The 14570-nt window shown below is 42.0% G+C and overlaps 1 long non-coding RNA gene across 1 annotated transcript in view; it reads left to right on the top strand.

Moving 5' to 3' along the window:
* Positions 1 to 12575, top strand: part of LOC117356317 — a 39674-nt gene extending 27099 nt beyond the window's left edge. The window contains exons 5-7 of the long non-coding RNA XR_004538615.1: positions 1595 to 1727; positions 11707 to 11778; positions 12022 to 12575. This is a non-coding gene — a long non-coding RNA (uncharacterized LOC117356317). The remainder of the gene's footprint in view (positions 1 to 1594; positions 1728 to 11706; positions 11779 to 12021) is intronic.
* Positions 12576 to 14570: the final 1995 nt, after the last annotated feature.

The following is a 14570-nucleotide window of genomic DNA, read 5'->3' as shown; positions in this document are numbered from 1 at the left end:
TATATGCATGCTACTTGTGCTGAGTACCTCGGAGAAATGGGGAGGAAGTGTGCCTGGTACCTGCACACAAGAGCTGAGCGTTAGACACAGCTCATTTGCGCAGGCCCAGTGCAGGGCAGGGCTGTGATCAGGAAACAAGTCTTTTCTTTTTTTTTATACAGCAGTTTTTTATAGTTTGGATACAGCTGTTATGCTTTTGTGTGTGTGTCGCACATGAAACAAACACAAACAGCTCCTATACAAACTACTAAGAACATAAGAATTGCCGCTGCTGGGTCAGACCAATGGTCCATCGTGCCCAGCAGTCCGCTCATGCGGCAGCCCTTAGGTCCATATGTGCCAGAAAGCTTTCCATGGTAAAAGATGGGTGTTCCCTGTTGTGCCTTACAAGGAGTGCTCATTTTAATATTAATGCCCTCCTTGTAATGCATCTACATAGGATTCTCAGTGACTGCTATCGCAAGAACCCTTTTGTGCATCAGAGGCTGAGCTAACTTGCAAATAAGACTGGCTACAACTGGTCTTACTTCTATGGTACGCTGTAGAACATCAGAGCCTCACTACCACCACCTGAATAATTACCCCATCGATAGAGTTACCATATTTTAGTCCGGAAGACCCTACCTAGACACATCACCCCACTCTGTTCTGCTTCTAGCCCCACCCCCATTTCACCCCAGCCACGCCTAGTTCTGCCAAAAGACCCGCCCCCATTCTGCCCCAGCCCCCACAAAGCCTCCTCTCTTCCCGAAGAGCTCTGGCTGCGTCTGGAGGGCCTGGAGCAGGCGCGTATGTATGACACATCATTTGTGCCTGCTCTGAATCCCTCCCGGTGTTAGCCCAGAGTTGCCATGCATTGATTCTGTTGATTTCTCCAGGAAATGACGTGGGGTTCTTGAAAATTACAGTGGCTGCTCCAAAGAGTTCAAAAACCTAGAAGCATATGAAGTAGGAAAAACCTGTGCAGTCAAAATTATAAAAAGGTTTAACAAGCTTTGTTTTTTTTCTAAATCAAACTTTTAGTAACTGTAAAGAGACATGCACTTCAATTACCATGTGAAAGAACTGCACCCATGAATAATGGGTGTCCAAGGATTGTTCTCTGTATTATCTAAATAACTATGTATTTTATTCATTATGGCAGACTGAATTGAATCCACTCCAATAATGACTTGCAACTCCTGTACCATAATTACAACTTTTGTTATAAATAAACCGCTGAGATGTGGCTTGAAATTCAACACATTTATATTATAGAAGAGTTAATGTAAAATTCCATTGCTTATAGAAGCACAGTAAATCAATGTCAATTTTGAATCTTGCTTTACAGATTCAGCTAGCTGGTAGGCTTAAAAAAAATATCTATGAGGAACAAAATTTTTAGTGTGCTACAAATGCACAATTACAGGCCTCAGGACAATCATGAAGATAAGTTTGTGCAATAAGATATGCTATTAGTCAAACAACATGTTAATTTTGAAAAATGTGCACTATTTCCATGTAATCTCAAATATATCACCCAACTTCCAGAGTATTCAACACTCCTATCAGTATGCTCTTATGATGTATTTTGTATAACCGAATGTGGCCTCAGGTACACCTCCTCCACTCCTGATAATGCTTAGTATCCAGTGAGAATACCTATGCTGGCAACTCGAAGATTGGGATTGACAACCTGCCCTGGAGGAGAAGAGAGAGGAGAGGTACCCGTGCCAGAGAGGAACTGGGTGAGCAATGTCACACGTGATTGTGGAGAGGGAGGGGTAAAGCTAAACTGGGAGGGAGGAAGTAAAAAAAGGAAGAAGGAAGTCCAGGTAAAGAAAGGGAAAGGAAGGGAGAGGGGAGAGAGATACGTCAGACCAGAGGGTGAGGGAGGGAAAGGAAGTAAAGGAGAGAGATTCCATATCACAGGGGGAGGGGGGAGAGATGGAAGGGAAGGAGACAGAGATAACAGACCATGGGGTGGTGGCAGGGAAAAGAAGGGTGAAGTCAGAGAGATGTCAAGACCATGGGGGAGGGATGCAGAGAAGAGGAGATATATGCCAGAGCATGGGGGGGGGGGGGGAGAATAGATAGAAGGGAAGGAAACAGAGATGCCAGAAAGTGGGGTGGGGTGGGACAGATGGAAGGAAAGGAGACAAAGATATAAGACCTGGGGAGAGGAGAGAGATGCCAAAATAACTGTTCTGACCTGAGGAAAGAGGTTTTGGCCTTTGAAAGCTAATTAAAAATGTATTAGCCAAATATAATTAAATTATCTTATTTTCCATCTTTTGTTTTATTTCTATTTGTTAATTTGCCTTGACCTCTCTGAAAAAAGCAGAGTATAAATGATAGTTTATTAAAATTTTCTCTGCAGACAGTGTGCTTTGTGTAGTTTAATTATGTGGTCAAAGACCAAAAACAAAAAACTGCAGTGATGGTGTCCAGGATGCCAAGTCTTTACTGAATAAACATAAAAATAAAATTATAAAACAGTTTGTATCCAAAAGAACCTAACGGATGTAGCGGTATATAAGAAATAAATTACATTACATTACATAAGGTTGGACCTGACACAGTCTGTGTTTCGAATAAACACTCCTTCCTCAGGGATCCTAATCTGTGATGTATCAATGCAAGGAAACCTAATGGATAACAACTGGATAAAAACAGCGAGTAACTCGACAACTGTAATCGCTTTTTAATTATGGGGTCACCATTATGTATCTATATATATAAAATCGGAGGTATGTATGTGTGTATGTGTGTGTGTATGTGTGTATGTGCCGCGATCACGCAAAAACGGCTTGACCGATTTGAACGAAACTTGGTATGCAGATCCCTCACTACCTGGGATGATATGTTCTGGGGGTCTCGCGGCCCACCTGCACACGTGGGCGGAGCTACAAACATAAAATCAGATTTCACCCATTCATGTCAATGGAAAAAATGTAAAAAGCTGCCAACGCAAAAACGGCTTGCCCGATTTGAACAAAACTTGGTATGCTGATCCCTCACTACCTGGGGTGATATGTTCTGGGGGTCTAGCAGCCCACCTGCACACGTGGGCGGAGCTACAAACAGAAAATCAGTTTTCACCCATTCATGTCAATGGAAAAATTGTAAAAAGCTGCCAACGCAAAAACGGCTTGCCCGATTTGAACGAAACTTTGTATGCAGATCCCTCACTACCTGGGGTGATATGTTCTGGGGGTCTCGCATCCCAACTGCACACGTGGGCAGAGCTACAAACAGACAATCAGATTTCACCCATTCATGTCAATGGCAACAATGTAAAAAGCTGCCATTCTCACAGTAATTCCAACTACCTGGGGTGATATGTTCTGGGGGTCTCTCGGCCCACCTGCACACGTGGGCGGAGCTACAAACAGAACATCAGATTTCACCCATTCATGTCAATGGAAAAAATGTAAAAAGCTGCCATACTCACAGTAATTCAAAAACGGCTTGACCGATTTGAACAAAACTTGGTATGCAGATCCCTCACTACCTGGGGTGATATGTTCTGGGGGTCTCGCGGCCCACCTGCACACATGGGCGGAGCTACAAACAGAACATCAGATTTCACCCATTCATGTCAATGGAAAAAATGTAAAAAGCTGCCATACTCACAGTAATTCAAAAACGGCTTGACCGATTTGAACGAAACTTGGTATGCAGATCCCTCACTACCTGGGGTGATATGTTCTGGGGGTCTCGCGGCCCACCTGCACACGTGGGCGGAGCTACAAACAGAACATCAGATTTCGCCCATTCATGTCAATGGAAAAAATGTAAAAAGTTGCCATACTCACAGTAATTCAAAAACGGCTTGACCGATTTGAACGAAACTTGGTATGCAGATCCCTCACTAACTGGGGTGATATGTTCTGGGGGTCTCTTCACCCAAGAATTTATATGTTCTTGCTCCTGGAGGTGAAACTAAAAATGTTGTTTATAATCAAGTTTTGTGTTAGTTGTATTGTATTCATTTTGTCAAATATTTCACATTATAATTTGAATATTGTACTTTTTATAAAGCTGTAAAAAAATAATTTCATTCACCACTATAAAGTATCTTTATTTGAATCCATTTACAGTGTTATTGCTATAATTAAATACCCGTGCAACTCTGGGGCATCAGTTAGTCCTCTATAATAAAACCCTAAGCGCACATGTGGACTTAGGAGGCCGTGATCCCTGCCACTGTAATGTGTGCCCCCGTGCCGAATTCGATTTGAGGCACGTGGGCATAAAAGAGGCAGAAGAAGGAGAGTGCGACTGTTTCGTTCGGCGGTTTCGCATGCACAGTAGAGCGTGCGGCAGTTTCACCATCAGTAGTAGCCTGCGGTGGTTTAAACATTGCCTTTCTTCCACGACACTGCGACCGCGAAACCACTGCAGACCACCACGAAAACCGGGTAAAAGGTAAAATGAAAGGAGAAGGGCTACTGTTGGACAGGGGGAGCAGGGAAGGGGTGGTGGTGGACAGCCGAGGAAAGAGAGAGACAGACAGAAAGAAAGAAAGACAAAAGGACAGCGGCCAAGGAGAGAGAGAGAGAGAAAGACAGACACACACATCTATTCTAGCACCTGTTAATGTAACAGGCTTAAAGACTAGCTGTTAATAAGATTATATCGTGGGTGTATATGAAGAATGATTACAAGAAATTGGGGCAGGGTCTGGGGTGGGGGTCTTGGGTGGGTCTTGGGGGTCTGGGGCAGGGTCTTGGGTGGGGGTCTAGGGTGGAGCTTTTAGCCCCACCCCCAAACAAAACTGTGTTCCATTGCCTATGCTTAGGGGTGTCAGCTTGGATTTTAGTATTAAAGAAACAAGTAAAAGCCTGTCTCCCGCTGAATGCCGACTGGATAGTTAATTTGAAAACATTCTGAAACGTGAGCCAAAAGGGTCTGAAATATTAATATCATGAAATATACTCAGCACATAGTATACTTCTAGGATCACGTCTTTTGAAAAATAAAACTCAGAAAAGATATGGTAACTGAACAAATGTAATTGACAGTTATTATTTAGATGTATCAAAAATATAATGAAACATAGAAACATAGTGGCAGAAAAGGGCTATAGCCCACCAAGTCTGCCCATTCCAAAGTATTCGCTCCCGAATTTACTCCCTTAAAGATCCCACTGAGCATCCCATTTACTCTTAAAATCCTTCACGCTGCTGGCTTCAACAACCTGCAGTGGGAGTTTGTTCCACTGATCCACCACTCTTTCGGTGAAGAAGTACTTTCTGGAGTCTCCTTGAAACTTCCCTCCTCTGATCTTCAGCGGATGCCCTCTGGTGGTCGAGGGACCCATAAGACAGAAGATATCATCTTCCGACTCAATGCGACCCGTGATGTACTTAAACGTTTCAATCATGTCTCCCCTTTCTCTTCGTTCCTCAAGTGAGTACAGTCGCAACTTCTTTAGTCTTTCTTCATACGTTAGATCCTTTAGCCCTGAGACCATCCTGGTGGCCATTCGCTGAACTGACTCGATCCTCAGCATGTCTTTACGGTAGTGTGGTCTCCAGAATTGAACACAGTACTCCAAGTGATGCTGTAATACTTATTGTTTTTACTGGTTTTTAAAAATATTTCTTCTTCTGCTTTCTTAGAGTTCAATAGTTTTTTATTGTTTCGTTTTGAAACACCTATATCCACAACCTTTGTTAAGTGAAAGACTCTTTACAATGTGTTCAGTGCTCCTCCACTCAGGTCATTAGCAAAACGCTGTAACTGTGTGTGTGACTGCTGGGAACCATCATTGCATATGTATGTCCCCACCTGTATATCTACTCAAATTCACAAAACAATCAACTTTAAATTGCTACTTATCTTTAGCATAGATGTTCCACGGTGATGATTTGCAATGAAGGTCTGTGGTTCACAGTTTTTTTGTTTATACAAAAGTGCTCATGCAATATCAGGAAATTATATTAAAACCTTTAGTCCAGTGGTTCTTAACCTGGGTTCGACCGAACCCCAGGGGTTCGGTGAGTCAGTCTCGCGGGTTCGGCGGAGGTCAAAACACACCTCCGACTCATATAGCGCTTCGGTCACGTTCAATCATCTATCAGTTATTCAGTGATTTTAATCAAGACTGATCGTGTACTTGGTTTCTTGATCTATCAATCTGTAACTAACGCCTTATATACATCAATCAATTCCTGATCAAAATTTGTGATTTAACTGATAGATGATTGAACGTGACCGAAGCGTTTATGATTCGTGATGATACGCCCCACTTGTCCATAATTGGCAGCAGGTGATCATGCAACATCGCTTGGCCTATCTGTGCTGCAGGGGATTTAATGCGCACAGGAGTCGAACTGTAACTGTTGTGATGGTACGTCGTGTGATACTTATCTTAATATTTTAATCCCTTACTAACTATGTCGAGCAAAATACGAAAGTGGTCGGACGAATATGTACAATATGGATTCACATGTATAACGGAACGTGATGGGAGTCAGCGTCCTAATTGCATGATTTGCAATGCCAAGTTGAGTAATTCTAGTCTAGCTCCGGCAAAACTAAGGGAATAAAGAAGGGTTCGGTGAACACGCATATGAAACTGGTGGGGTTCAGTACCTCCAACAAGGTTAAGAACCACTGCTTTAGTCATTTCATTTCTCTTTTTCTTATTTCTCTGGTTCTCCAGCTCCAGCTGAGTTTCGAATTACATCATCAGGGAGACTCCATACAAGTTGAACTGTGTTCAAAATCACAATGCACAGTGCAATGAACTTTCACTGCCTTATACTTTCTTTAAACTATCTTATTTCAATCTTATACTTAAAAAGTTTTTCACTTAACAAAGGTTGTGGATATATAGTATTAAGAAAGCATAAGAAAAAATATTTTTTCAAAAACAGTAAAAACAATAAGTATTACAGCATTATATTTTTGATACATATAGGGCTCCTTTTATGAAGGCGCTAAATTGCCACGTGTGCTAGCCGCTACCGCCTCCTTTTGAGCAGGCAGTAGATTTTCGGGTAGCGCTCACTAATCCGGTGCATGCGCTAAAACGCTTAGCGCACCTTTGTAAAAGGAGCCCATAGTCAGTGTGAATGCTGTATAGTACAAATAAAGATCCCAAGCAAAATAAAGTTATTATTTAGAAACATATGTTGTACTTCCTTTCTAATGTCCAAGTTCTTTTCATTGTTACCTGCACAAACCTTGAATACGGAAGTTACAGATTATAAAAATCACTGTAAGATAAGGTTTGTCTTTTGAACATTAAATCCTCGCAACTATGGTGAAATCTTGAGTCTTTTATTCCTCTCCATTGTGTACAGTGGTATAGCGAGGGTGGGAGGAACCCAGAGTGGCGGCGCCCCCTTCATGCCTTCTTGGAGTGTGTGGCGCGGTGGTTGAAGCTACAGCCTCAGCACCCTGGGGTTGTGGGTTCAAACCCCACGCTGCTCCTTGTGACCCTGGGCAAGTCACTTAATCCTCCAGAGCCCCAGGTTCGTTAGAGAGATTGTGAGCCCGCCGGGACAGATAGGGAAAATGCTTGAGTACCTGATTGTAAAACCGCTTAGAAAACCTTGATAGGCGGTATATAAAATCCTAATAAACTTAAAAAAAAAAAAAAAAAAAACTTCTCTTCTCTCCCCCTGTATAATCAATCATAGGGAGGCTTTACTTGAATACCACAATGATCAAACAGGATATGGTTCCATTTGTTTCCACCTTTAACCAGATGTCTAGATGTTCGCAGAGGGTGATCCGCTGGCATTTGAACATTTTACAGATACATCCTAGTTTACAACATCTGATGATTTTGTTTTCCTATGGGCGGAATCGGAACCTGTGTGATTTTTTAAGTCCCAATGTTTTGAGATCAACCTTACCTGATGTGGATCCAGAGGCGGCACCTGGCCATCGGTGCTGTGGCCATTGCTCTGTGTGTCCTTTAATGATGGAGTCGGATGTATAATACAAAACTGGCTTAATACAAACAAATTGGCACTTAATATAAATAAAACTCAATCAATGTTATTTACCTGGAAAAAAGATATAACCTTGATAAATTCATTCATTCTCAACAATACTCCACTCAATCTAGTTTCCTCTATTAAAATTCTTGGTGTAATAATTGACAATAAACTGCTTTACCACGAACATATTTCGCTCACTGTCAAAAATTGTTTTTTAAACTACGTTTGATCCGGTCAATCGCCAAATTTCTGACTCCAAACTCTATCAAGATACTACGTAATTCATTCTTTAATCCTAGCAAGACTCGACTATTGTAACGCACTTTTCCTTAACATTACACAGAAAGAAAAAAGGCGACTTCAGCTGATACAAAACACTGCTATTAAATTAATATATAATGCTAGGAAATACGATCATGTTTCACCATTGTTAATAGACGCCCACTGGCTTCCAATTGGTCACAGAATCACCTTCAAAGTAATGCTGCTTATCTTTAAAACTTTAGCCTTTAACGAACCTCAATTTATATCTAGACTATTAATACCTTACAATACTCAACGCTCACTCCGTTCAACTGGCCATAATCTCCTTACAGTCCCCTCTCTAAAAATTATTGGAACAAGAAGATCTGACATATTCTCCATGATGGGACCACAATGGTGGAATGCCCTACCGCAATATATTAGAAACGAAAAAGACGTCATAATTTTAAAAAAACTTTTAAAGTCTTACCTATTTAAAGATGCTTTTAACATTTAATTTCCAGTGAGATTTTAAATCATGCTGTGGTTTAACTACCCCCTACCCTCTTGTTTTTTCCACTTTCTACCATAAATTGAAAATTGTAACTTTTACTCTTTCCCTCCCGACTCATGTTTGTCTTATATGAAAATGTATTGTTAAATTCTTTGTTTCTTTTTACTATATTAGCTGATGCCCCGGCGTTGCACGGGTATTTAATTATAGCAATAACACTGTAAATGGATTCAAATAAAGAAACTTTATAGTGGTGAATGAAATTATTTTTTTACAGCTTTATAAAAAGTACAATATTCAAATTATAATGTGAAATATTTGACAAAATGAATACAATACAACTAACACAAAACTTGATTATAAACAACATTTTTAGTTTCACCTCCAGGAGCAAGAACATATACATTATTGGGTGAACCCACCCTTCCCACGTGTGCAGGTGGGCCGCGAGACCCCCAGAACATATCACCCCAGGTAGTGAGGGATCTGCATACCAAGTTTCGTTCAAATCGGTCCCACAGCTTTTTACATTTTTTCCATTGACGTGAATGGGTGAAATCTGATTTTCTGTTTGTAGCTCCGCCCATGTGTGCAGGTGGGCCGCGAGACCCCCAGAACATATCACCCCAGGTAGTGAGGGATCTGCATACCAAGTTTCGTTCAAATCGGTCAAGCCGTTTTTGAATTATAGTGAGAATGGCAGCTTTTTACATTTTTTCCATTGACATGAATGGGTGAAATCTGATTTTCTGTTTGTAGCTCCACCCACGTGTGCAGGTGGGCCGCGATACCCCCAGAACATATCACCCCAGGTAGTGAGGGATCTGCATACCAAGTTTCGTTCAAATCGGTCAAGCCGTTTTTGAATTACTGTGAGAAAGGCAGCTTTTAACATTTTTTCCATTGACATGAATGGGTGAAATCTGATTTTCTGTTTGTAGCTCCGCCCATGTGTGCAGGTGGGCCGCGAGACCCCCAGAACATATCACCCCAGGTAGTGAGGGATCTGCATACCAAGTTTCGTTCAAATCGGTCCCACAGCTTTTTACATTTTTTCCATTGACGTGAATGGGTGAAATCTGATTTTCTGTTTGTAGCTCCGCCCACGTGTGCAGGTGGGCCGCGAGACCCCCAGAACATATCACCCCAGGTAGTGAGGGATCAGCATAGCAAGTTTCGTTCAAATCGGGCAAGCCGTTTTTGCGTTGGCAGCTTTTTACATTTTTTCCATTGACATGAATGGGTGAAATCTGATTTTCTGTTTGTAGCTCCGCCCACGTGTGCAGGTGGGCTGCGAGACCCCCAGAACATATCATCCCAGGTAGTGAGGGATCTGCATACCAAGTTTCATTCAAATCGGTCAAGCCGTTTTTGCGTGATCGCGGCACATACACACATACACACACACATACACACATACATACCTCCGATTTTATGTATATAGATTATATTTTGACTTTGTACACCGCTTAGTAATTCTAATAAGCGATTTATCAAATATATTAATAAACTTGGAAACTTGGAAACTTATTCATACATCCCAAGACCGGTTATGTATACAAGCTACGGTGTTCCACTTCATGTTCCACTGTGGGGGTGATATATGTTATTATGTGCCCCTGTTTAAAAATTTATGTGGGACATACGTACCGTCAGTTTAAGACGAGGTTAATTGAACACAGATCGTGTTGGAACACCTGGTAATACCTCTGGTATTACACTGTTTGGAGGCTCATCATGACTTTGGGACATTGAGATGCATTGTGATTGAGCATGTTGCTTTCCCTATTCGACGTGGGGACTGGAGAAGACTTCTCTGACAGAAGGAGCAAAGATGGATGTATTCATTACAATCGGTTCAACCCGAGGGATTAAATGCTCGGATTGAATGGTCTGCCTTCTTTGGCTCTTGAGAATTTCCTATTGGTGGATTTACAGAAGGGGGCGAAGCTTATGAGTTTTTTCAGCGCTATGCTGTGGCATGTCCTTCCGTCAGTATTGCCTGGTGGGGTGGGGTGATAGCTTGAGAAGCATGGCGGGTCTGGAAAATGTGCATTGTGAGCAGTGGAACCATCACCCCTGACGTAGCGACACGATGCGAAACGGAGGGTTCCTCGTTGGGTGCAGTGGCTGCCTGGCTTTATTGAAGCAGCCAGTAGTAGCTAAGTGGTTTTCCTCTAATTTTTTTGCTTTTTCATGCTATATACTGGACCGTATTGCTATAGTTTTCACTTTAGCCACTGATATCACCATTTGTGGGCGTGAGTGCCCTGGCGTGCTGTTTTGATATCGCTCTGCAGGCTATTACAGTTGATTTTTCTCTGTACATTTTTTGTTTTTCATGCAGGAGTGGTGTTTTCTAAGGAGTGGAGTTTTTTTGGTCAAATGAAGCTGAACTGAGGCCTTTTTCTCCACTTCTTTTTCTTTTTCTTTCTCCTTGTATGGTGTATGGTTGATGAGTGTATGTGAGCAAAGCCTTTTAGTGTTGCAGAGGGTGTATCTTTTTCTATATAGGGTTTTGATTGGAGTTATTGTTTGGATTATACTGACCCTGGTCCTGAGGTAAAGTGTTTTTGGGGGTTACACCCCCCCAACACGGCAGCGTGAACAGTATTAAGTAAAGTGGGGGGTTCCCCCCACACCCCCTGTCGTACCCCTTTAAAATAAGGTTTTAGTGCGGTGCGCTGAAGTCTTGTTCTCAATTGTCTGGTCCCATTTGTCGGCGCACGTTTGTCCAGAGCACTTTTGTCCTGTCACCATATCTACTACCAAAACGTATGTAATCTCCCCCTCACCCACACACAATTTTACAAAGCCACATTAGGCTTTTATAGTGCCGGCCATGGTGGTATAAGCTTCAACGCTCATAGGAATTCTATGAGTATTGGAGCTAATATCGCCACGGCCGGCAATAAAAGCGCCGTAAAGAGGACCTTTATTTTGAAATGTCTTACTGCTGCATGTATGAATTCTCTTTGCTTTACAATTCATTTCTCTCTCTTTCTACAGAGTCTGGAATGCTATTCCCTTACACTGCTGACGCAGAAAAAAAGAAGATTCCTGTAAGGTTCATTGACAAAGGTGAACGTACTAATGAGTTTCTCTTCAAAGTTCTTTTTTTGCAATGATCTCACAATGCAATCCTGAAAAGGGCATGACAAAGAAGAGATGCCAGCCCAAATTATGTAGTGTTGAAACATTGTTCATGGACCTCTCAGGATGATCCATGAACTTTGAGCTAATAGTTCAACATTTAACCTTCTAGCTTATAAATGTCAGATCTGGAGAAATCACATTAGAATGAATTTCCTACCTTTCTTTCAGAAGATTTTAGGTCTGGGTCATCTCTAAGACTAGAAAATAAAATATCTGAACCTGACAGTTCTACAACCACCTGAGGCTTCACTGATATCCATGGAGCATGCTGAAGAAATCACATTAGAATGAATTTCCTACCTTTCTTTCAGAAGATTTTAGGTCTGGGTCATCTCTAAGACTAGAAAATAAAATATCTGAACCTGACAGTTCTACAACCACCTGAGGCTTCACGGATATCCATGGAGCATGCTGGAGAAATCACATTAGAATGAATTTCCTACCTTTCTTTCAGAAGATTTTAGGTCTGGGTCATCTCTAAGACTAGAAAATAAAACATCTGAACCTGACAGTTCTACAACCACCTGAGGCTTCACGGATATCCATGGAGCATGCTGCTGGCAGCCAGGGACAACTCACGGGATGCTGCAGCGTGCTGACAGTTTTAAGTGCCAAGTTATAGCATCGCTGCCAGTCAGTGCTCCGACTTACCAAAATTGTCAAAGCCTTTCTGCTCTTAGCATAACTGTCTTATGAAATGAATAAAATAATCTACAATTTCACAGAACTGAAAAATGTAAATCAATACAGAGTTCTCATACTTTAAAACTTAGGGCTCCTTTTAGTAAGGTGCGCTAGCGTTTTTAGCGCGCGCAAACCACGCGCTAAATGAAAAATACTAACGCAAGCTCTATGGAGGCGTTAGCTTGTGCTAAAACCGCTAGCGCACCTTAGTAAAAGGAGCCCTAGATCTTTTTTGTCTATACAGTATAGTGTTTACTATATTTATTTATTTATTTAAAAATGTATATACCGCATACAACTGTGCAGTTTCCATATCGCATACATAAAAATCTTGTTTCCCCATGATTATCACATATAACATAGACACGTCTAAACATCGTTAATCGTCCCTGTTATAATAGGGATAGAGCACAAATTCAATCATATGAAAGTAATTCTCAAAACATAAGAACATAAGAAGTTGCCTCCACTGGGTCAGACCAAAGATCCATCGCGCCCAGCGGTCCGCTCCCGCGGCGGCCCATCAGGTCTGTGACCTGTGAAGTGGTTCTGACCACTTCTATAACCTACCTCTAGTTCTCTCTGTACCCCTCAATCCCCTTATCCTCCAGGAACCTATCCAAACCTTCCTTGAACCCCTGTAGTGTGCTCTAGCCTATCACACCTTCCGGAAGTGCGTTCCATGTGTCCACCACCCTCTGGGTAAAAAAGAACTTCCTAGCATTTGTTCTAAACCTGTCCCCTTTCAATTTCTTCGAGTGACCCCTAGTACTTGTGGTTCCCCACAGTCTGAAGAATCTATCCCTGTCTACCCTCTCTATGCCCTTTAGGATTTTGAAGGTTTCTATCATGTCTCCTCTAAGTCTCCGCTTTTCCAGGGAGAATAACCCCAGCATTTTCAACCTGTCAGCGTATGAATAATTTTCCATACCTTTTATCAGTTTAGTCGCTCTTCTCTGGACCCCCTCAAGTACTTCCATGTCCTTCTTGAGGTGCGGCGACCAGTACTGGACACAGTACTCCAGATGTGGGCGCACCATTGCACGATACAACGGCATGATGACTTCCTTCGTCCTAGTTGTAATACCCTTTTTAATGATAGCCAACATTCTGTTTGCTTTCTTTGAGGCTGTCGCACACTGTGCCGATGTTTTCAATGTTGAGACCACCATCACCCCCAGGTCTCTTTCAAGGTTGCTCACCCCTAGCACTGATCCCCCCATTTTGTAGCTGAACATCGGGTTCTTTTTCCCTACATGCATGACCTTGCATTTCTCTACGTTAAAACTCATTTGCCACTTTTTTGCCCATTCTTCCAGTCTCGTTAGGTCCCTTTGCAGGTCTTCACAGTCTTCCGTGCTTCTAACCCTGCTGCAGAGTTTGGTGTCATCAGCAAAAGATCATCTAAAGTTGGGTGTTCGCTAAGCAGGCAAACTGGGAAAATCCCTTCTCTTCAGAATCACAGGTCTTTGGAACGACCTTACTACCCCGCTGCGGAACCTGGGCTCCCTCCAATTATTCCGCAAGCAACTGAAAACCTGGCTTTTCACTAAAATGTAATTTTATCCCCCCCCCCCTTACTCTTCTCTTCTATATATAAGTTCATGTAAACCTTTTTTTTTTCCTTCTCTTCCTATATTTTAAGTTCTTGTAAACCGTGCCGAGCTCCTCAACATCCGTGGAGATGATGCGGTATATAAACTTAAGGTTTAGTTTAGTTTAGTGTTTAAAATAGGGTTACCAGATTTTCCAAACGTTCTGGTCATCCTGAAGTTGCTCGTTGCCAGAAGCTTTTCAAAACCCGGACAAAGTGCTGGAGGACATGGCTGGGGAAATCTGGACATCAGGTAAGCCTAGTTTAAAGTGTCTGTACTAAGTGCAAATTCTATATTGGCAATTACCTGCCCAATATTTAAAGCTTTTTAACTGGACAGGAACAGCTCCTGGCCAGTTATGAGGGGGTGCTGAAAAGTTCTCAGCCCAACCATGAAGAGAATGATGTGGATATGGTTCAAGCAATTATCAAAATAATA

This window comes from Geotrypetes seraphini, chromosome 3, assembly GCF_902459505.1.
Source record: "Geotrypetes seraphini chromosome 3, aGeoSer1.1, whole genome shotgun sequence".
NCBI classification, from domain to species: domain Eukaryota; kingdom Metazoa; phylum Chordata; class Amphibia; order Gymnophiona; family Dermophiidae; genus Geotrypetes; species Geotrypetes seraphini.
Note: the sequence above shows the minus strand (reverse complement) of the source record. Positions and strands in the feature narration are given on the sequence as shown.